Below are 23561 nucleotides of genomic sequence, written 5' to 3' on the forward strand. Positions count from 1 at the left end.
CCAAAAACAAAAAAAAAAAAAAAAAAAAAAAAAGCCAGCTATTTTCATTATTAAGATCTGAATCCTGCCAAAAAGGATACACTGAATAAACACTCAAGGGTCCTGTTAACTTTTCATGAAAACAACAAAAAAAAATTGTGTCTATGTACCATTAGTGATGGAAACAAAATGAGTGCAGGAATAAAGTAATTTCTCAAAGTCATCTTACTGTGATGGCTCTATTTAATCTCTGTCTTCCTTTATGAGTATAATAAACTTCAATTACACTTCATTGATTCATTTCATTCATTCCACTAATAATGAAACAGCGACCAGTGCTGGGAACGGGGACACATCAGGAGCAAGCTGGATTTGGTCTTCATCTGCACTTGGGTTTCTGCCTACTAATGGCCCTCAGGAACCCTTTAGAAAGGAAAGGAAGGCACATTTATTGAGCACCTACTGTGTGCCTGGCCTTGCACTGGGCACAAGGGCTTCCTTGGCAAGCAGAATGAGTACAGCTTTTGTCCTTAAGTAGCACCACAATTTGATGAGGACAAGTGACATTAAAACCAAAATAATTACACAATTAAACTGCAAGTTTGTAAACTGCAACCATAGTAAGTGTGGAGAGGGAAGAGCATAGGGCTCTGAGACTGTGGTCCTGGAGAAGCTCACTTAGCCTGGGTGTGTGTATGACCATGTCTTTTGTCCTCTGTTTTCTGATGCTCTGACATCTAGAGCCTTGCTGACCCTAGAGGGACCATGGTCCCCCAGGGAGCCAACTCCCAGAGACAGTATACAACTTGCCCATGACCATGGTTTCCAATACAGACCAGCCAACCCAGAGTTACACTCCAGCCCCTGCCCTTACTGGGGTCTCATATTCTGGGCCACTATCCACCTGCCTTAATCACCCCGGGGCCAGGTACCGGACCAAGAGGGACATCCCCTACACACCCCAGAGCCTGTTAGAATTATTCAAACTCGCCACCCCCAACTTAGGTTCCCTGCCCTGCCTGTTCCCTCCCAAGGAAACCACAATAAAGGCTCTCGTCCACGTTTTCCCCTCGCCCACCCAGTACTTGCAGGGGCCACCCCCTAAGTGGGCCCCCGCATGGCACAGGATGAACTATAGCAAGCTATCTCTTCAACAGCAGTCAGCTCCTAGTTTCTTGCCCTATTATACCTCAAGTAATCTATTAATATACTACATACCTCACACCTAAGAGATGAAAATGTAGGCTAAAGTCGTGAAGGGCAGCGAGCCAGGTGAAGCTGGAGAAGGAGGCGGGGCCAATATGCAGGGTGAGGGGTGGGACTGTAACAGGAAAGAGCCTTTGTTCTAAGTTCATCGCTAAAGGGATGTTGCCTATAAGCTTAAATTATACACAGTGGCCCATCTCTGGGGACCCTGCCTCCCAGGTAATGAGGATTAAGCTAAAATACCTTTGTTTAGCTCACAGGAAACCTCCTGACCAGGCTCACCTGTGAATGACTGCAGGGAGGAAGAAATTAACACATCCCCTCTGGAGGCTGACCGGAATCAGGAAATGTATGACTTTACTCCCTCCCATTCTAGTATAAAGAAGCCTGAATTCTAAGTCAGGCGAGATGGTTCTTTGGCACACGAGTCCACCGTCTTCTCAGTCTGCTGGCTTCTGAATAAAGTCACTATTCCTTGTCCCAACAACTCACCTCTCAATTTACTGGCTTGTCGTGCAGTGAGCAGTATGAGCTTGGACTTGGTAACGGGATGAGGGGTCCTAAGTGCATGGACACATGCTCATCCCCGAGTTGAGAAACTCCTCTGTCCCAGGGGCAGCACGTCTGTGTGTGGCTCCCTCCCCACGCATCCCCGACGCCTGGCAGCGCCTGGTGTGGGCCAAACATCTGAGACGCTCTGACTGAATGAATGACTCCTTCCCCCTAAGGGGAATGTGGACAGGCACCTCTGCCTCTACCTCGTTCCGTTTTTCTTAGTTTGCAAACGTCTGAGAATGATGTCAACTCTTCTAAACATTCAAGTATCTGTTGAAGGATGCATTGGCTCAATGGTGAATCCCTCCGAGCTCTTAAGGAAGAAATAACATCAATCTCAGAGAGAATCAAAAAAGAGGGAACCTATTTTAGGAGGCCAGAATCACCTTAATGCCAGGACCAGAAAAGGGCATCACTAGAAGTGAGAACAAGAGGCCAACCTCTCTTATGAACAGACAAATAAACCCTACACAAACGTTAAAAATCAGAAACAGAGATGTGTAGAAAGACAAACATCACAAACCAGCTTATTCCAAATGTAAGCTTGGTTCAACATTAAAAAATCAGTCAGTGATTAAACCACATTAACTGAATAAAGGGGGAAATCATATGATCATTTCAATAGACATAAAAATAGCACTTGCTAGAACTCCACACCCTTTCAGGATTAAAAACTGTTAGCAAACTGGGGGACTTCCCTGGTGGCACAGCAGTTAAGAATCCACCTGCCAACGCAGGGGACATGGGTTCAATCCCTGGGCCGGGAAGATCCACATGCCATGAAGCAACTAAGCCCGTGCGCCACAACTACTGAGCCTGCACTCTAGAGCCCATGAGCCACAGCTACTGAAGTCGCGCGCCTAGAGCCTGTGCTCCGCAACAAGAGAAGGCACCGCAGCGAGAAGCCCGCACACTGCAATGAAGAGGAGCCCCTGCTCGACGCAACTAGAGAAAGCCCACGTGCAGCAACGAAGACCCAACAAACAAACAAACAAAACCTGTTAGCAAATTGGGACGAGGAGAGCAGAAACTAACACAACATTGTAAAGCAATTATACTCCAATAAAGATGTTTAAAAAAAAGGAATACATGCGAAATATCTGTTGCAAACTCATACTTAATGATGAAATACTGAAAGTTTTCTTTCTGATTGGGAATGAGACAAAAATGTCTTTGTCTAAGATTGTACTAAAGATTTTAACCAGTACAATGTGAAACAAAAACTTTAAGGAGTGGATAGGAAGAAATGAAGCCATCTTTTGTTCCCTAGAGAAACGCTTTTAGAAAATCCAAAAGAATCTCTAAAATAAGTTATGACACTAAAACAATCTAAATAGTCCAACAGTAAGAGCAATGTTTATATATACTGCAGAAGTGAGAGAGGACAGAATTTCAGGCATGCAATAAAAATCATGTATTTGAAAAATATTTAATGATGTTGAAAAATTTTCAAGACACAATGCTATATTTAAAATCAGGATCTGTAATTATATCTACAATATGGTATCAGTATTAGAAAAGAGTCTGTGCATATGTTTGCATTAAAAAGGATGAGTGGGATATATGCAAATATTTGCAGTGATTAACTCCGGGTGACATGACGGAAGGTGATTTTCGTTTCATTTATAAATATTCTATAATAAGCATGTAATGTTCTCAGATGCAGGGAAAATATTCCATTCCTGCCATCCAACGTCTTCTTGACGGTGTAGCATTTGACCTGGGCTTTGAAGGGTGGGTAGGATCCTGACAGGTGGGGAAGAGCTTTCAGACGAAAGGAAAGCTGTGATGCAGGAACGGCAAAACGTTGGGCTGGGGAATGAGGGGAGGCAACGGAGAGAGAGGTGAGAAGGAAAGGTGGGGGCAGACCCTGGAGGGACCTGAACTCCAAACAGCTAACAAGGATGAAAAAGATGTACCTGGGAACTAGGAAGTCACTGATGGAGCTGCGTATGAAACTGGCAGAGCTGAAGGCTCTGGTGAAAGGGGTCAGGTATTTCCAGGAAACACGTAAGAACTGAAAAAGGATGAAAAAGGCTAGCTGGACAGCACTATATACAACAGACAAGACATGGAAGCAACCTGCATGTCCCTCAACAGATGAATGGGTAAAGAAGATGTGGTACGTATATACAATGGAATATTACTCAGCCATAAAAAAAGAATGAAATGATGCCATTTGCAGCAACATGGATGGGCTTAGAGATTGGCATACTGAGTGAAATCAGACAAAGACAAATATTATATGATATCACTTACATGTGGAATCTTAAAAACAGTACAAATGAACTTATTTACAAAATAGAAACAGACTCATGGACATAGAAAACAAACTTATGGTTTGTTTTCTAAAAGGAAGGGGGTGGGATAAATGGGGAGTATGGGATTAACAAATGCATACTATCATATATAAAATAGATGAACGACCAGGATTTACTGTAGAGCACAGGGAACTCTAGTCAATATCTTGTAATAAACTATAACAGAAAAGAATTGAAAAAGAGAATATAGATATCTCATATGTGTGTATATATATACACACATATGTATAACCGAATCACAGTGCTGTACACCTGAAACTAACACAATATTGTAAATCTACTTCAATAAATAAATAAATAAAAAGGCTAGCCAGAGACTGTGGGGAATTGGAAAGCGTGTGTCTGCCCGAAGCGGGTGGCCAGGGAACTCAGCTGTCCATTTTGCTAGGTCAGATGGTGCTCTGAGCCCCAACTTAACCCTACCCCTGTCTCTCAAAGAACAAATCAAGCTCCAAAAATTAGAGCCTAGTCACAATCCAGGAGGACTGTTATCATCTGGTGTCTTGCAGACTCATCCCTCCTGAGGTCCACTTAGACCCTTGGATCAGCTGGCTTGGGACCAAAAGTGGGAGAAGAGGATGGATGAATGAGGTTGCTTCGACTTTTCCACTCTTATCCATGATGCCCAAATAAATAGGACTGTTTGCTTGTTAAGATAAGTCTACTGAGTCAAGGGGGTGGGCTAGGGAGGAGTTAAAGAAATCTTTCCAGGAACCAACCTGAAAAAGTAGAGAGAAGGAAAACTCCGAGCCTGGCTTTGACCAAATGCATCCGTGCAAGTGACACGTGCCACTCTGGGCGGACGCTTTGCGAGCCACGACATGGATCTCCGCGTTCCCGTATCTGGCCTCTATGGCCATGGAGACACATGTTGAGATGGAGCCTGTTTCAAGCTGGTTCCCAAGCATGTGGTCAGCAGAGTCCCTTTGCTATCCCGTAATCAACGCAGAGAATCAGAGAGGAATAGACATGGTCGTGAGCCCCTCAAACATTCAGGATGTTATAGCAGCAGGAGCCCAGCTAATCCTGACTAATCCCCCTCTCAGGTGCGGACAGCTCTCCCTCCCACCCACCCACAGCCCTAAGGTACAGACACGTGACCCAGGCCTGAGCAAGCAGATCGGAGTGTCACTTTTCACTGGCCGCAGTGATCGGCTCAGGCATGGACGTGTGACTGGGCTGGACCCATGAGAATCAATTCCAGGACTTTTTATGGAACTGCTGGGATTAACATTTGGGTTTCCAAGTAAGGATTGCTAAACTATGAGAACACGAGCCTGGGGCTCTGACAGCCATTTGCTACTCCGTGGGGAGAGCCTGCTGGGGGGTGAAGCCAAACCAGATGGGCACAGAGCAGACACGAGAGAGAAGGTTCCTGCTGACATGGTGTGTACCACTGGACACAGCTGCCTGGCCGACCTTGGACGTTTCATCCTTGTGATTCCATCAGTGCCCTTTTCATTTACACCACTTCAAGTCAGACCCTTCTTGCCCTGTGCAGGTTAGGAAACACAAACAGATTTGCATTTCTTTAGGAAGAAAATAATAAGATGCTTTGGGGGAAGCTCTGAGGTAAAGGCCCACAGACATTTGAGGTCCTGAGCAATTGTGGGTATTTTACAACCAGGAAAGGATGCTGGTGGCTCCTCCCCAGGTCAACGCAGAAAGAGCCCAGGGCCGTGCCCCCAGGAGCCAGGCTGGAGACGGCTCCCCTTCTGTTGGGCGAGCTTGGCTTCTCAAACAGAAGGGCTCAGTTGTTCTGGTTCTTCATGTATGTGTGTGACCGAGTGTGTTCACGTTCTACACAAAATCACAAGATTGGAACCAGCAAAGCAGGACGAACACTTCTTTCCCCAATTAACAGCTCTCGGGGAAACGGCCCAATTATCCTTCCAGGCCCAGGCGTGATGTCCATTAATACCAGTGTGGTCCAGGCAGGAGGCTAAGGAGCCCTGGCTTCCGGGAGCCGGAAATGCCTGGTGCCTGGCGGTGGGCATGGCGTTGGTGAGCATCCTGCAAGTCAGGCCACTGGGGGGGCGGGGGAGGGGGTGTCAGGGTGCCATTTGTCACTGTTCCCATGTTCGCAAAAGCCACAAAAAAGACTGTCAGAAAGGCACGCAGGAGGAATTATCTGAAACTCGCTGCAGGTTTGGAAGCTCGGGGTCATTTCTTCCTCTCTTAGGGGACAGTCCCAGACCTCACCTGCCCTTTGAGGGGCCTCTGTCAGCTGCACACGATTCTTCCCGTTACCTGGGACATAAACCCACAGTCTGAAGCTCCCACGTCGACTGTACTATCCTTTACAGACGCCCAGATGCTGCAGGCTGGCACCCTCAGCTGCCTGCCCGTTGGGCGCGGGTGGGCAGGGGCAGACCCGGATAACAAACAGACCTAGTTTGCACCCTTGCCCCTCCCACCATTCCCCTGACACCTGCCAGGTAGGTCCTGCATACATAGTGTGCTCACTACATACTGGGCCCCATCAGCGGACAAGACCCAAGGGTCCCTTTCGGGGGAACCTACAATCCTGTTGGTGGGGGGGAATGAAAGCGCTCGTCTTGGAAGCAGGGCCCAGGGAGACTAGCTTAGTGGGAAGGTTCAGGAAGGCTTCCTGGAAGAGGTGGTTCTGAATGCACAGCATAAGCAAGAGGCGGAAGGGGAGAAGGATGCTTGTCCTGGCAGAGGGAGCAGCAGAGAAGAGGTGTGAAGTAAGGAGATTTCGCTGGATTAGAACAGGAGCCAGCAAGCGGACAAGCGGCAGGGTATCCCAAAAAGGCAGGACGGGGGCAACAGGAGGGCCCGGCCCTCAGAAGGCAGGGTCCCAGCCCTACGTGGCCACTTGCCAACTAACTGCTAATCAGAGGCGAGCCGCTTAACCTTTATTTACTCATTCTGGGGCCTAGTGCCTACTGGAGGGAAAGGGCACTTTAAGGCTAGTCAGAGCATCCTTCTCCACAGAAAACAGAGCAGGAACCATGGACCAGAACTGCCCTTGAACCAGGGCCATCTCAGTTAGGGTGGACATTGTGAGCCACGGCTGAACGTTTTACAGAAAGAGTCACTCATTATTGGCTAGGTGGGTAGCTGATCAATCAAACCTACGCTCAGAAAACCGAAGGGAGCTAACGAGAAAACTATTCTAAATACTATGAAAGTTTTTAAGAGAATTTGTTACAAAATGAATGGACCCAAATCAGTATTTTTTTCCTGATTAGTTAGCAACAGTCACGCAGCTAACACAAAGAAAATGAAAATCCCATTCACAGTAACAAGTGCAAAACGTGAAACGCAGAGACATAAAACTCATAAGAAATTGTTGAAGTCCTCGGGAGGAAACAATAACATCTAAACTGAGAATTACACAGATTTTTTAAAAGGTCTCAAAAACCAAAGATATGTATCAGGTTCTTGAATGGGATGACTCAATTTGGTGAAGATATCAGTTCTCTAAGGTGATTCTGTAAATCTCATGCAATTCTAACTGTATATTATAATCTAATGTGATATAAATCATAATAATTCTTATAGAATACATATGATAGAATGGCCAATAAAGCTGAGAAACATATAATGAGGGAGGCCTCCTATTAAAGTATATACTAAGTATACTTTAATTAATATATAGTTATAATTAATTTTAATATATAAATATGTTTTTAGGGAAGCTAAATATTAAAATATATACTAAAACTGTAGTTATTAAAAGGACAGACCCAGGTAAATAAAAGAAAATTAAAAGTTCAGGAGGAGAACCTGATATAAATAAAAGAAGTAGGTATATTACAAAATATGCATTTCGAATCAGTGGCAAATATGAACTATCTGAAGGGTGTGGCTGAGTCTCTGACCTAACTCAGAAGGTCAGGACATCACTCCTCACATAAAAATGCATGAGCTGAAGGTCAAATATAAAGAAAAAGAACCTAGAAAAGAACGAGAAGAAGGTCCTTGGCGGTGGGGATGACCTTCTTAAGTATAAAAGCAATTGGCAAAGCTGTAAAGAAAAGATACTAGTACATTTGCTCTAATAATCTTTAGAACTTCTGAACATGAAAATATCCCATTAAAGACAACTGAGAATGCTACTGAGTCACTGCAGAAAATATTAACATACGCAACAGAAATATATCGATACGGTAAGAGGACCCCCAGCACCGCATTTCTGGGGGCATGAATAGAAGAACCAGTTTCTTCTATTCACGGGAATGAACCTAGGCACTTTCTCCCTGGAGAGTTATTTAGCAAAAATGTATAAAAGCCTTAAAAATGTTCAGGCCCTTTAATCCAAGAATTCCACTTCTAGGGATTGATTGCAAGGAAGTGAATGAAGATGGTCTCAAACTTTGCAGTACAAAGAGGATTTCCAACACAGCTTTTCATTCAATGCAATAACATTCTGGACTCCCTCCTGCGAGAGCACCGGAACCACAACTAACTGCTGAACAGTCACTGACAGGAAGACACTGGAACTCACCAGAAAAGATGCCCCACATCCAGAGACAAAGGAGAAGCCGCAATGAGACGGTAGGAGGGGCGCGATCACAATAAAATCAAATCCCATAAACGCTGGGTGGGTGGCTTACAGACTGAGAAAACTTATACCACAGAAGTCCACCCACTGGAGTGAAGGTTCTGAGCCCCATGTGAGGCTTCCCAACCTGGGGGCCCAGCAAAAAGCAGTTCTAAGAGGGAAGTTTATAGCAATACAATCCTACCTCAAGAAACAATAAAAATCTCAAATAAACAATTTACACCTTTAGGTGTGAAGGAACCTAGAGAAAGGAACTAGAGAAAGAAGAACAAACAAAACCCAAAGTTAGTAGAAGGAAAGAAAGCATAAAGATCAGAGCAGAAATAAATGAAAAAGAAACAAAGAAAACAATAGCAAAGATCAATAAAACTAAAAGCTGGTTCTTTGAGAAGATAAACAGAACTGATAAAGGAATCAGACCCCCTGACTTCAGGCTATACTACAAAGCTACAGTAATCAAGACAATATGGTACTGGCCCCAAAACAGAAATACAGATCAATGGAACAGGATAGAAAGCCCAGAGATAAACCCACACACCTATGGTCAACTAATCTATGACAAAGGAGGCAAGGATACACAATGGAGAAAAGACAGTCCCTTCGATAAGTGGTACTGGGAAAACTGGACAGCTACCTGTAAAAGAATGAAATTAGAACACTCCCTAACACCATACACAAAAATAAACTGCAAACGGATTAAAGACCTAAATGTGAGACTGGATACTATAAAACTCTTAGAGGAAAACATAGGAAGAACACTCTTTGACATAAATCACAGCAAGATCTTTTTTGACCCACCTCCTAGAGTAATGGAAATAAAACCAAAAGTAAATAAATGGGACCTCATGAAACTTAAAAGCTTTTGCACAGCAAAGGAGACTATAAACAACACAAAAAGACTGCCCTCAGAATGGGAGAAAATATTTGCAAATGAATCAATAGACAAAGGATTAATCTCCAAAATATACATGCAGCTCAATATTAAAAAAACAAACAACCCAATCCAAAAATGGGCAGAAGACCTAAACATACAGTTCTCTAAAGAAGACATAAAAATGGCCAAGAGGCACATGAAAAGCTGCTCAACATCACGAATTATCAGAGAAATGCAAATTGGTTAGAATGGCCATCATCAGAAAATCTACAAACAACAAATGCTGGAGAGGGTGTGGAGAAAAGGGAACCCTCTTACACTGTTGGTGGGAATGTAAATTGATACAGCCACTATGGAGAACAGTATGGAGGTTCCTTAAAAAACTAAAAATAGAATTACCATATGACCCAGGAATCCCACTACTGGGCCTATACCCAGAGAAAAACCATAATTCCAAAAGACACACGCACCCCAATGTTCACTGCAGCACTATTTACAATAGCCAGGTCATGGAAGCAACCTAAATGCCCATCGACAGACGAATGGATAAAGAAGATGTGGTACACATATACAATGGAATATTACTCAGCCATAAAAAGGAATGAAATTGGGTCATTTGTAGAGACTTGGATGGACCTAGAGACTGCCATACAGAGCGAAGTAAGTCAGAAAGAGAAAAGCAGATATCATATATTAATGCATATATGTGGAATCTAGAAAAACGGTACAGATGAACCGGTTTGCAAGGCAGAAACAGAGACACAGATGTAGAGAACAAACATATGGATACCAAAGGGGGAAAGCGGGGAGGAGGGTGGTGGGATGAATTGGGAGATTGGGATTGACATATATATACTAATATGTATAAAATAGATAACTAATAAAAACCTGGGGAAAAAATGAGATAACATTCCGCCATTTAAAACTCTGTTTTCAAAAAACCTTTTGAAAATGAGGAATGGCTGGTATTGAATGGAAAAAAAAGCAGAATACAAAACTAAATACAGAAAACTAGCCGAATTTTGCTTTGAAAGATGTGACACCTATGTACGTTCATTCATTCAGTAAATTGTCACAGAGCATCTTCTCAGGGGCCGAGTTTACAGACTAATGAGATCACACACACACACACACACACACACACACACACACACACACACACAGGAAATACACCAGAATGTGATTATTTAAAGGTCCTTGCATAATAGTTATTTTCTTTCTTACACTTACCTGAAAATGTTTCCATCATACACATGTGCAAATTTCATAATTAGAAAAGAGACTTCGGTTAAAATTCTCACCACCTCCTACCTTGGACACAATTCTTCCCCCAAGAGAAGATGCAAACACTTCACCAATGTGTGTATAAAGCTATATTCCTCTTGGGCTGGTTGTACCTCATCTAAATCTTCTTTACCTGAAAATAATTTCCTTTGTTGAAAGCAAGAATGGGCAAGGAGAAAGGATGTGAGACAGGGACCCGCCTACTACGTTTGCAAGATCTAAATGACCTTTCAAAAGATTTAGACTTAAAATAAATGCATGAGTCAGGAACAAGTGGTCCCCAATGACTAAATGTCCTCATAAAAATGCCTTCGAACCGTCCCCAACTGTGGATCATTCAACACACCAAAAAAAGGCCACTCGTGCTTGTGAGAACTGACAAGACAATGGAAATTATGTCAGTAAATTTCAAGACCTGTTCAATACTAACATCTGCACCTCAGGAATGGAGAATGGCAGAATCAACATAAACACCGTTCAGGGTCTAAATAGATGGGGAGGTAAAGGAGAGAAGAGGCATTTCTAAAGGATCTCTTTGAAATTGATTCTTGTAACATGTTGGTTCAGAATGATACAACACTGATGTCTCCATCCCTTCTGTTACACTGACGGCTCCATCCCTTCTGTTCCAGAGGGAGCGGGCGTGTAGACTAACCTCCGGCAGAAGCTGCGTGAAAACATGTTACGGGTCTCCCCATAAGCTGCCCGAGACACAACACATGTCGCTGAAGATGTACTTTCCCCATCTTATATTTAATGGGCGAATGTGATCAGTGTAGAGGTAAGGCTATCAACTTGAGGACATCAGAGCAGTCATACCGATCAATGAATCATTCGTTCACCCCACAAATATTCTTCGAGCCTCTTCACTGTGCCCCAGGCACTGTTCTACGGCTGGGGGATACAGCCAGGGATGAGCCAGATGTGGTCCCGCCCTCTGTCTGTGGGGAGACAGGTAACAAACAAGCAAACAGCTAGGACCGTTTCAGGGAGCGAAAAATGCACTAAAGGAAATCAAAACAGGAGTTTGTGAAGGAGGGTTACTGGGAAGTATGGATTTCTTTCAGTGAGGGAGGGCTTCTCAGAGGAGGTGTCATTTGAGCTGGGACCTAGACAGTGCAAAAACTTGGGGCAAGAGCTTTCTGCACAGAGGGGAGAGTAAGCAGGAAGGTGCTGAAGCGGGATCCAGCAAGGCATGTGGAAGAACTGGAAGAAGGCTGGAGCGGCTGCACTTAGGAGGGAAGGGACACAAGCAGGAGAGGAAGCCAGGCCGGGAGGTGAGGGCGATGGAGCCCAGGCCATTTGGGCCTCAGGTCATGGGGAGCATCTGATGGTGCTCTGAGTGCAACAAGATTCACAAGTGAAATCTAACCATTCTGAAAAGGTAAATTTCAATTTTTTGCGTGTGCCAAGAATTGGAAGCCCTCAAGATGTCCTTCAATAGGTAAATGAGCAAACTGTGGTGCATCCACGCAAAGGAATAGTATTCAGTGATAAAAATAAAACAAGACACAGAAAGACATGGAGGAAACTTAAAGGTGTGTCGCTAAGAATCCAGTCTGAAAAGGCTGCATGTTGTATGTTTCCAACGATAGGACACCCTGGGGAAGGCACAGTGACAGTGAAATGATTAGCAGTTGCCAAGGCTTCGGGGCGGGGGAAGGGGGGGTGAACAGGTGGCACAAAGGGGACTTTCAGGCCAGTGAAACTATTCTGTATGATCCCATAATGGTGGCTACACAACATGACACATTTGTCAAAACCCACAGAATGTGCACCACCAAGACCTAACCCCAATATAAAGTATGAACTTGAGTTAACAACAATGTATCGGTGTTGAGTTTCAGTGGCAACAAATGTACCACACTAATGCAAGACACTAATAAGAGGAGGAACTGGGCGTGGGGAGTGGCGAAGGTCTATGGGAACTCTGTGCGTGGGGAGTGGCGAAGGTCTATGGGAACTCTGTGCGTGGGGAGTGGCGAAGGTCTATGGGAACTCTGTGTGTGGGGAGTGGCGAAGGTCTATGGGAACTCTGTGTGTGGGGAGTGGCGAAGGTCTATGGGAACTCTGTGTCTTCTGTACAATTTTTCTGCAAACCTAAAACTGCTCTTGAAAATTAAATCTATTATAAAAGAAGAGCTGCTGGTGGGATGTTCAAACAATCCATTCACATCTATTCCAGTCTCTCCTGTCCTGCTGGGACAGGACCTGAGTGACCAGTATCCCCAGAGGCTGGCAGGCAGGTGGCATTCAGGGGGCAACCACCAGGCAAAGGGACAGCCAGCCATACATGGTGTGACACTTTGTCAGATGTCTTGCTTTCCTGGTTCTAATCTCTCAAAACCTCTGTTTCCTCATCTGTAAAACAGAAATAAAATCATCACCTCCTGACCTTGCAGGGATTCCAGGAGTGAGTAAAGATGATCACACCAGGCATTTCGTCTGCTGCCTGGTACACGATGAGCTTTTACTAAACGCAGGCAGAAAAATAAAAATCCATGATAGTTTATTGTCCAAATGTTTACTGTGTGGATTAGACGGTAAAACTGTTTCACATGTGACTTGAAAATTCCTGTTATAAAAAGTATAAAGAAATGCAAGTGCCTACAAAAGTACATAGCATGAAAAAAACGAACGGCCATGTACCCACCACTCAGCTTCAAGGACTCCTAATACGTGGGTGATCGCCTCTCATGTACACCCCCGCCAACTCCCATTCAATCACCCCTGCCCCGCTGCATTATTTTGAAGCAAAGACATTATATCATTTTGATGGTAAATACAGCTTGAATTTAAGTCAAAAAATGACTTCTGCTTTTTGAGATCACTACTCTTGTTGACACATCTCTTAGAATTTTCAGTGACCTGGCTTAGTGAGGGGGTCAGAAAACAGAGTCCCTACTAATTCTGGTGTGATTATAAATTGGTATAATACATTTGCAGGCCAATTTTTCATATCTATCCAAACTTAAAATGCACGTATGATTTGACTCAGGAGTTACAATCTTCAGAACAGATGTTACAAATAAACCTGAACCTGACTTGAGTTAACAACAATGTATCGGTGTTGAGTTTCAGTGGCAACAAATGTACCACACTAATGCAAGACACTAATAAGAGGAGGAACTGGGCGTGGGGAGTGGCGAAGGTCTATGGGAACTCTGTGTGTGGGGAGTGGCGAAGGTCTATGGGAACTCTGTGTCTTCTGTACAATTTTTCTGCAAACCTAAAACTGCTCTTGAAAATTAAATCTATTATAAAAGAAGAGCTGCTGGTGGGATGTTCAAACAATCCATTCACATCTATTCCAGTCTCTCCTGTCCTGCTGGGACAGGACCTGAGTGACCAGTATCCCCAGAGGCTGGCAGGCAGGTGGCATTCAGGGGGCAACCACCAGGCAAAGGGACAGCCAGCCATACATGGTGTGACACTTTGTCAGATGTCTTGCTTTCCTGGTTCTAATCTCTCAAAACCTCTGTTTCCTCATCTGTAAAACAGAAATAAAATCATCACCTCCTGACCTTGCAGGGATTCCAGGAGTGAGTAAAGATGATCACACCAGGCATTTCGTCTGCTGCCTGGTACACGATGAGCTTTTACTAAACGCAGGCAGAAAAATAAAAATCCATGATAGTTTATTGTCCAAATGTTTACTGTGTGGATTAGACGGTAAAACTGTTTCACATGTGACTTGAAAATTCCTGTTATAAAAAGTATAAAGAAATGCAAGTGCCTACAAAAGTACATAGCATGAAAAAAACGAACGGCCATGTACCCACCACTCAGCTTCAAGGACTCCTAATACGTGGGTGATCGCCTCTCATGTACACCCCCGCCAACTCCCATTCAATCACCCCTGCCCCGCTGCATTATTTTGAAGCAAAGACATTATATCATTTTGATGGTAAATACAGCTTGAATTTAAGTCAAAAAATGACTTCTGCTTTTTGAGATCACTACTCTTGTTGACACATCTCTTAGAATTTTCAGTGACCTGGCTTAGTGAGGGGGTCAGAAAACAGAGTCCCTACTAATTCTGGTGTGATTATAAATTGGTATAATACATTTGCAGGCCAATTTTTCATATCTATCCAAACTTAAAATGCACGTATGATTTGACTCAGGAGTTACAATCTTCAGAACAGATGTTACAAATAAACCTGAACCTGACACTAAAGAGGCGTACACAGGTATAAGATTATTCACGGTAGAGCTGATTTTATTGACAAATATTTAAAAACAGCCTCAGTGCCCACCAATGGGGTGCCGGAGAAGAGCAGTTTGCTACTTGCTCTCCTTAGAACATCAGGAACATGTAAAAAGAATGAGGGGCTTCCCTGGTGGCGCAGTGGTTGAGAGTCTGCCTGCCGATGCATGGGACACGGGTTCGTGCCCCGGTCCGGGAAGATCCCACATGCCGCGGAGCGGCTGGGCCCGTGAGCCATGGCCGCTGAGCCTGCGCGTCCAGAGCCTGTGCTCCGCAACGGGAGAGGCCACAACAATGAGAGGCCCGCGTACCGCAAAAAAAAAAAAAAAAAAAAGAATGAGGAAGATTGATGTAAATGGATATGGGATGATCTACCGGAAATACTGGCAAGTAAGAAAAGGCACCAAACAGCCTTGATGTAACGATGTATATAGTATACCATCATTACGGTGAAAAAGCAGGGTCACACATGCACACATATGCACATATATGACTTAAGTTTATCTGCCAGGAGTCACAAAGAAGGAACTCACAACAGTGGTTGCCCCAGGTGAAGAGGACTGAACCACCAGAGAATCAGAGAAGGGAACCTTTGTACTGTCTAATAAAAGTGACGGTGATGGTAGTAATAGTACTTACAATAGCATTACCCATCTTTCATGATGCTTAATTTTTTTACCTTACAAAAGCAAGTCAAATATTATCTATTCAAATATTTTTAGAGTAAATGTAAGGAAGAAGGGGGAAAAAGGAAAAACATTTGCCAAACCAAACATAATTGCCAAGCCCATACAGAGATTTGAAAGGAATCATAACATACCGGGGACCGGAGTCAACAGAACTGGTAGCCTTCTTTTTAATAGCATAAAAAGGAATGTCAGGTCTTTACGAGTCACTAGGGGTGAATGCGCAATCAGTGGATTCCTCAAGAACCACTGACTTCTGGATGGGAAGTGGTTTGTTCGGGCCATGTTTCTTGTAGCTCTTGGCTCTGAATCTAGAGGGCGCCATATTGGTTCCAGCCCAAGACTTAGAACAAGATAAGGCAGCAGTGCCGTCTCCCTGCAGACCACAGCCCGAACCCCACGCTGTGGAAGCAGATAAAGATGACAGCCAATGGGCCGGCCTGGCAGGTCTGTCCTCTTCGGGTTTGGTCCGAGATGCTTCCCTATTCCACAGATAAAGATGACAGCCAATGGGCCTGGCATGTCTGTCCTCTTCGAGTTTGGTCTGAGATGTTTCCCTATTCTTGGAGTCCTCCGGGCCCATAAAAAATAAGAAATGACACCCCTTCCACTTAATACGCCAACAATTTTCTGATGTTTTTGCAGCTCAGATGTGACCTTTGTACTTATTTTGGCCTTGGGAATTCGGGATCAGCAGTAACACCAGAACATCTGGGAAAGTCATGCTTCTGAATGAATGTACTTCCCAGGCATTGCTCACTCACTTTCAGTACTCTGTAGTTCATACGGGCCAAAGCTTATGTGACAACGTGAGTCCTTATCAGAGAGGAAAAGATCATCAAAGATGAACTCAATTAGGGGATTTATTTGCGAGCCTAGTAGTTGAAGAACTAGCACCGTGGACAGTCCTGTAGACCGTGTACACGACAGGCGATTAATAAGTGTCTGCTGGAAAACACTCTCTAGGAGAAAAGAAGAGTACCTTACAAAGTCAGTCAAATTTGACCTTGAACTTAAACTATGGATCTTCAGCTGTCCAGCCTTTTTCCCTCCCCAAACAAATCTCTTTCTTTTAAAATTGTTTCACTAATTTCTCTGAATAATTTTTTAAAAATTTAAAGCACACAGAACAATATATCAAACGTACAAAGCTGGAGGTTGTTAAAGCTTTCGTTTGGTGTGTGTGTGTGATATACGTAGTGTGTAATGATACATATAACATATATAGTGTGCAATGATACCTAAAGCATAGATAGTATGTATGATATATACAATATACAGTGTGTATGATACAGTGTGTAACGACATATATAATATACATAGTACATAATGATATATATAATATATACAATGAGCATCACTGATGACGGTGAAGTCCTCCTTTGCCGCGTTCAACACCCCCAGAAGGGGTCAATGATCACGGATTTCGTATACGTCCTTCTAGCCCAACATTTAGCAGCTCACTCACACACTCTCACTTATTCTCTCTCTCTCCTCTCCTCCCTCCCTCCCCCCGTCTCCCTCCCCACCCCTTCCTCATACCATGCTTATCTGATATGCACCATATTGTTTTGTTGGGGGGGGTTCGGTTTACGAACATAATATCACACTGTAAATTTTGGTCTTGCAACTTTCCTTTGCCACAGAAATTTAGTTCATCGCTTTAAACGACCGCCTAGAGCCTCAAGGTAGGAACATACCATATCTGATATATCTGGCCCCTTACTAACAGCCATTTAGGTTGCTTTCAGGGTTTCATTACGACACACAACGCTCTAACCGTGAGGACCACCCTGGCCCACGCCTCCGCGCCCACTTCCACTTGCCTAGAAATAGATATGGGGTGCACGCACATTTCCAATGTCACTTGATATCGCCATACCGCCACTCCAGAATGGCCATCCCAGTTTACATCTGCAATGTTTGAAAGCTGTCTCACCCACATTTTTGCCAACACATGACACTGTCAAATTTGGGTGGAAGACATCCTGCCCTTTCTCTTCTCTCCCGCCTTCCTTCTAATCTTCTCCAGTCCTTTCTTGGCCTGAAAATGACTACGTCCTCCATCCTCATGGGTGACTAGTAGCCACAGCTGCTATGAGGCCGAGGAAGTGGGGGGGTGAATTGCCAAAGGCCCCAGGATTAAGAAACGGTAGACGAGTCTGCAACCACGTCTCCTGGCTTCCGAAGTCCCCTCCGCACCACTTGATATGTTTTAGGGGCCTCTGTGTGTAGGACAGGGATAAAGAAGTAGGTCTGAGCCAGCATGGCAATAAGTATGACTTTCCTGTTTCCGTGCAGTCATGACATGGATCTAGGGAGCATCTGAATTCAGTCTTCCAGCAGCAACTCAAGAAACATGACGGAGCGCAGACAAAGAAGGCGGCGAGGAAGATTCCCACTGGGGCCACAAGTGCCTACATCCTTTGTCAAAGGCTCTAGAGAAGCCCTGTCCACACCTGGGTTGATTTACCTCCACCCGCTGAGCCTTCGTTTCATAACCTGGTAATGGGGCGCCACTAACCTCATGCATCCCTAGTGAGAAGCAAAGGGGACGACACATATGAGTGATACTGTCACATCGCCCTCCAGCTCCACCCCCAGCCCTGCTCCTCCTCTCTACCCAAACATCTGCTTAAATCCCAGCATCATCTGTTCAACTCTGAGGGGGTTTTTATTATTATTATCGCTGACAGTCTCAGTGTCCATCCACCTGGTGAGCCAGAGACCCCGCAACAGGAAAGCATGACACACAGCAATGTCCCCATACTGATTCAGGTAAAGCCAGAATGAGGCAGGGAGGAAATCTCCCTGAAGCAGATCTGGGTATCCTAAGGGGCCACTCTGGGAACTGTCAACCCCAAGTGGTCAGAAGCTGACCAGCCTCTCTGCAAAGCCCATTGGCATGCGTCTCCCACCTCCCCCGCATACCGGGCAGCTGCCCAGGGAGCTGGGCACAGGCTGGGCCAGGGCAGGAGCCGTTCCTTAGCATTCACCGAGTCGCCCTGGGCCTTCTCAGCGAAGTGGCTGGAATACCAACGCCCCAGTCTGAGTGTACAAACTGCACTCAGGTATGGTGAGCACCACTAAAGCAGCAAGGGAGCAAGAAGTACAGCCCAAGGTGGACTCCCACCGCACTCAGCCACGTGGGGAGAACGGGCAGGTCCCTCCCTCTAGACAGGTCAACACACACTTAAAGGCAGCATCTCAGGTCATCGTTCCAATCTCTCCCTCCATCGGTGACACTCTTCAGAGGCTCTCAGTAAGCCCTGAAAGAGGCTGGCTGTCCACTGTTTGGTGCTAATCGATGCTGTGTTCAGAATCTTAGAGGCAGCACCGTTGGGTTACTTCTGTAATTTACAGCCAGCCACTGTCGGTCTGGACACTTCGGGAATCCCTAAGTGCTCTATGATCTGACCTCCATTTAATTTTATTTTGTGCTAGTACCAAAGCCTTCAAAGCATTTCTCTCTACATATGACCTTCCAAATAGCCTAGCACACTGTTTGCTCTCGTCCCAAATAAATGCACATGTACTAAAGTTTAGAGCGGATGTTACAGGATGGGGCTAAGTGCGTGAGTTCGTTTAACCCTCCCCAAATCAAAGCAAAATAGACACCCTCTACGAGGCTGATCTCGTGATCACCCCCATTTTCTAGATAGAAATTGAGTTCAAGAGGTAAGATGAAAATGCCTGAGACAAAAATACTCAGTCGCTAAGATATTCATGTGAAAACGTTCACCAAGTAACATGAGGTTAAAACACAGGATACAGCATAAACAGCATGATCCCAGTTTTGTTTACGGAATCCATACTTACACACATACAAAGAGGGAAAAACACTGTCATGGGCTCGACCAGGATGTCAGCAGTGCTCATCTCTGGGTCGTGGGGTTATATCTGATGCTGTTTTTATTTTCATATACCTACACCCTAGCGGGGAGCTGTGGGCAGTAGGTGGCTCTGCCCTCACCTCTCTGGGGCTCAGTTTCCTCATCTGTAATATGGGGATAAAAATAGCACCTGCCTCCAAGAGCTGTTTGAAGACTAAAGGGTTAATTCACAAAGCACGTGGAGGACGGCACCGGGCATGTGGTCCAAACATGTTCATTGCTAACAGCAGCAGCATCTCTCACTGCCTACCCTCCCCCTCCGAGTGAGGTCGCGGAGACCCATGACAGTCTCACAACCGAGCTACCGGTACAGGCCTTCGGCAAGGGACAGTCAAAATCATCATCGGGCACTTGGCCAGATGCTATTTATAAGCCAATGCTCACTCCGAGCAAAGCACAAACAAGGACGCCTCCGAAGCCGAACCACGTGTGACCTCCTGGATTCTCACCCAATTCTATTTATTACCATTCCAGTCCAGCGGCCCCGCTGGGTCAATGCTTGCAAGGCCTTTGTTCCTCAGACTCCGTCTCACACCGCTCACTTCCTTGCTGAATGCCCTGCCCTGGGTACTTTTAAGATTTTGCCCACAAGTTCAATGGAGCCGACCCTTCCAATAAAACTTCCTTCCCGACATGGAAACAAAGAACTGGTGTTGACTACATTGTAGCTTTGCTAGAATGTGAATAGCAAAATGAAAATCGAGGTTGAATCCCTCAGCTCCATCCTTTCCAGTAAAATCAACGTAGCAGAAGGAGGTGCTTTGACTGTGATCAAATTGACATCGTAGGGGTGCACTAAGCCTCACTGATGAAGTGTCTCCTTGGCAGTGGGCAAGACCAGCCTTCGAGCTAGAGGCTCTGGCTGGGGAGTGGGGAAGCGAGTTGAGGAACGGGAATGGGGGGATTTCCTGGTTCATCATCACTAACTCACGGCATCAGTTTCATAGAATCACTGTTCTCTCTAGAAAATGAGAGAGTCAGACAAGGGCTCTCCAAGCCTTCTTCCAGGTTTAAATCCAGTAATTCCTGTGGGACTAAATTCCTGGTAAGAAATTTATCAGAGATTTAAAAGACAGATAGTAGACAAGCTAAAATTTAAATGAAAAAAGTAAACAAGAAGAACCAGGAAAAGACTGAAAGAGGAATAAAGATGAAAGGAACAAACTTCCCTCTTATCAAAACATATCATATATACCACGACGATAATGACAACAAGGTGATTTTGTTGCAAGAACAGACAGATTTCAGTGGAACAAAATGAAAAATCCAAATACAGACCTCAGATCACATGGATTTAATATATTTATAGAGAAGGCAATGAAAATCAGGGGAAAGTGGGATGACTCAATACATGGAGGTACAACAATTGGTGGCGAACTGGAATAGAAGTAGGATGGTGTCCCTCACATTTACATCAAGATAAATCCCAGATTTACGAAAGCTTTAAACATAAAAGGAAAATGACAGCATAGAAAAAGTAAAAGGAAACATTTATTTAAAAAAATTTTTTTTATTGAGGTCATATTGGTTTATAGCATCATATCAGTTTCACCTGTATAACATTATATTTCTACTAAAAGAAAACATGTAAAAAATAAGCCTGGGCTTCAGAAGCCCTTTCTAACAATGACATGACACCCAGAAGCCACAAAAGAAAGAAAATTTTGATACACTCACCCTACATAAAAATGAAAATATTTGCAAATCATACCTCAGACACACAGCTAAACTCCCTAATGTATGAAATAGAGGAAAGAAGAAAAATGGTAGAGAAGTGAGCAAAGTGAAAACCATCCCCGTTGACAATCAGAGGACGATTCCAGCAGGAGAGAGACAAGGTTTCCGCCAGGACACACGTGAGGCCACACGGAAAGTACAAAGGATCCCTCACATGAATGAATCCTGCTTTCCTATCAAGACATCCCCACCCAATTTGTTCTCCCAGCTCCTCAGCAAAGACCACTGAGATACCCCACAGTGGAAGGCTATTCTTGACAATATCCAATCCTGGGCCTCGCTTCCTCATTCCTTCTATTATCATCCATCTCATGCCCCCCAAACCCTGTACGAAGCCCCTCCCAGCCCTCCTGGCCGGGATGCTACCAAGGCCCCTGGGGGGACACCCTCCCACATACACCCTCCTGCAACAAAACTAGCTTATCTGACTGCAGGACCATCACCAGTGACCTTTGATGGCTAGGCTCTGGAGCTGTGACAGATGGCAAATAATCAGTTAAATAGTGATAGTCCCGGCAGCACTGGAGACCCTTCTGGGTACAAAAGGCAGGGGCTCTGGGGATGGTGAACTGAAGACGGTCCCCTTGCCTGGGGTCCCTGAATCTGAAAATCCACAAGACCATGCTTCAGTGACCCAATGAAGAAGGATTTACTGGCGGGACGATGAGAAGGAAGACACTTCCTGCTTGGACCTCAGACGTCTACGTACATCACACAGCCTCCACATAACACCTAAGGTCTCTGTCTCCTCGGCACATACTGACTGCACCCTGGGAGGCACCGGGACTCGGGGGGCATGAGGTAGGTGCACTTGGTTTTCATGGAGCTGACAGTCCAGTGGGTAAGAGAGAGAAAGCCAGAGAGGACCCCAACTCAGACACCAACAGTTGGTTCTGGGTGTCCCGAAGGACCAGGAACGTACTGGGGCCGTATGAAGACGGGGTGCTTGGTCTAGGATGGGAAGGAAGAGCAAAAGTCCGCCAGGAAAGACCTGTGTGTATACAAGTTGCAGGGGGTGGAACCCGTCAGAGTTCCAGTGCAGGTTACAGCACGTGTCAAGGTCCTGAGGTTGGAAGGATCGCCACACCGTTATGTGGCCAGAGGGGCAGAGAGGAGCCGGAGCAGGCAGGCAGGACGACAGGCACAGTGAGGAGTTCGGGTGTTTTTAGTCTTACAAGTCATGGGCAGCCCCTGAGAAATTTTAAGCAAGATCAGAACATGGGGGGGGGCGGGGGATTGGGATACTGCCATAATGAGATTTGAGGTTTAAAAAGATCACTCCAATTACCCACCAGAAACCCAATTAGGTGGGCATATGGAGGAAGCAGGGGTGGGTCAGAATGCAGCTGCATCCTCCCAGAGGAGACAGGAGGAGGCCTGGACCTCGGTGGTCATGGCTAGGGGTGATGGGAGGCAGATGGATCTGAGAGGTACTCAGCGGCGGAGCCTGAAGGATGCAGGGATATTGCAGGGATGCAGGGATATTGCAGGGATGCAGGGATATTGCAGGGATGCAGGGTGAGAAGGGAAAAGGCCGAGTCAGGTTGATTCCCAGGTTTCTGGATTTAGTGGCCAGGGGAGACTCAGCGTCATCCCCTGGGAACACTGCAGGAGGATGAGGAATTGCAGCCTCGGGTCCCTTTCTGAGCCTCGGTTTCCCCTCGTGTCAAGTCAGGGGGCTGGGCTACTGCGGGACTTTCCCCCTTGTCTCACCAGCCAAGTCTGGACTCCAAGCCAATCCACACAGCATCCTGGTATCCAAAAAAATCACATGAGAGGGGACAGGGGACGGAGCCCACACAGCTTGGCATCCCTCGATTCCAAGCAGGCCCCTGGGGCATCCCCACGATATTCTGAATGATCCTCAGACAAGCGTGAAAAAACACAGGACTCAATCTCGCCAGGCCCTGCTGTCTGTCACGCTCCACTATTTGACAAACCATCTTTCTCCTGAGTCATCCTCTCTACCTGGCCTCAGACGTGACCTTCAGGCCACTTGGCCTCCTGGCCATTCCAGCAACTGTGAGGACAGACACCAGGGACTGAGTCCCGCCCTGCTAGGGAGCGATCCCCCAGGGCAGCCCTGCCACGGGCTGCAAGGGGAAGGGCCCTCCCCCCAGGGAGTTAATGTCTCTGCCCTCAGCCCTGGCAAACCCCCATGGCAATTCCCCTGGCACAATGATAAGCCCACTCCCTGTAGAAAAGTTGGCTCTTAAGACGTGCATTTAAAAATACCCATGGGGCGGTGTGGGTATATTTAGAGAGAATGAAGCCAGGCACCTCAG

At 45.5% G+C, this 23561-nt stretch overlaps 1 protein-coding gene across 1 annotated transcript in view; it reads right to left on the reverse strand.

Moving 5' to 3' along the window:
* PHACTR3 (phosphatase and actin regulator 3) overlaps positions 1-23561 on the reverse strand; it is a 204978-nt gene that overhangs the window by 111244 nt on the left and 70173 nt on the right. The gene's annotated exons all lie outside the window — the stretch shown is intronic.

Source organism: Neophocaena asiaeorientalis, unplaced genomic scaffold (genome assembly GCF_003031525.2).
Source record: "Neophocaena asiaeorientalis asiaeorientalis breed wild unplaced genomic scaffold, Neophocaena_asiaeorientalis_V1.1 scaffold606, whole genome shotgun sequence".
NCBI lineage: Eukaryota > Metazoa > Chordata > Mammalia > Artiodactyla > Phocoenidae > Neophocaena > Neophocaena asiaeorientalis.